This window comes from Myotis davidii, unplaced genomic scaffold (assembly GCF_000327345.1).
Source record: "Myotis davidii unplaced genomic scaffold, ASM32734v1 scaffold576, whole genome shotgun sequence".
NCBI lineage: Eukaryota > Metazoa > Chordata > Mammalia > Chiroptera > Vespertilionidae > Myotis > Myotis davidii.
Window position 1 is genome coordinate 967,419 of NW_006287104.1, and position 990 is coordinate 968,408.

At 42.0% G+C, this 990-nt stretch overlaps 1 protein-coding gene across 1 annotated transcript in view; it reads left to right on the forward strand.

Annotated features, from left to right (window-relative positions):
* LOC102755541 (butyrophilin subfamily 1 member A1-like) overlaps positions 1-990 on the forward strand; it is a 22,026-nt gene that overhangs the window by 14,604 nt on the left and 6,432 nt on the right. The window lies entirely within an intron of this gene.

Consider the following 990-nt stretch of genomic DNA (forward strand, 5'->3'; position numbering starts at 1 on the left):
TTTTTGGTCCATAAAATGAGGCAGTTGAGAAGACTAGCAATGAGGTAGGAGGTTTGAGAAGAAAGAAAAGGTCTGAAAGTACATGTGGAGCATGTTCAAGGAAGCTAGTACTAGTGTGAGTGCCAGAAAGCTTTCAGATTCAGTTGCTGGTGTTAATCATTAACGTATAGGCAAACAATATGCTCCTTATGCTCATGACCATTACCAAGATACATATCTGGTTATCAGTTTCATATTACAGAAATAATAAAAAGCACTCATAATATTGCTTTGTGAAACTTTGAACTTGTTTCCACTTTACATAAGCCACACATACAGTCCCAGCCCATGTCCAAATTCCATCAGAGAATGTATCTCAGTCTCATGAGGTTCCTTTCCTTTCAGCACCTCTGGACATCCTTCCTCTAACCCAGACCACCTCCAGCTCCCAGCCATGAGCTCCTGAGAGAAACATCTCTAACCAGAGCTACCTCAGATCATGGGAGACCCAGCCCCACATCAGAGCAAAAGTAAGTCTGGAGCCCCTGCCTATGGAGGGGGTCAATCCCAAAGTTGGAGGAGGAGGCAATTTGAAGAAAGGACCGAGTTAGTATTCTGTGAAAGGTTCTACTGCACAGACAAGGTGTGGCTTGAAATAGCTGTGCTTCTTCACAGGAAGGTGGAATGAAAAAAGACAGGAGAAGAGAAAGGGGGTAGGGATAAAATAATTATGCTTACTAAAAGTTTTTGGGGGCTATTTGTAATTCCCAGAGGTGAGATGTCTCTTTCTAGGTGTTTGCACTCTATAACTTAATCTGTGACACCTAGGCCAGTGGTCTTCAAAATAGAGTATATACATCTGAGGGTGTGAAAAGACTCTACAAGATACTCAGATAGGAGTAGTGTGAATAAGGTGAATGTTCATATCCTCAAACCCCATATGTGCTCTTCCTTAAAATTGGTTGGAGAGGCTTATTCCCCATTCCATCTCTCACAGTTGTCTTTCTTTTA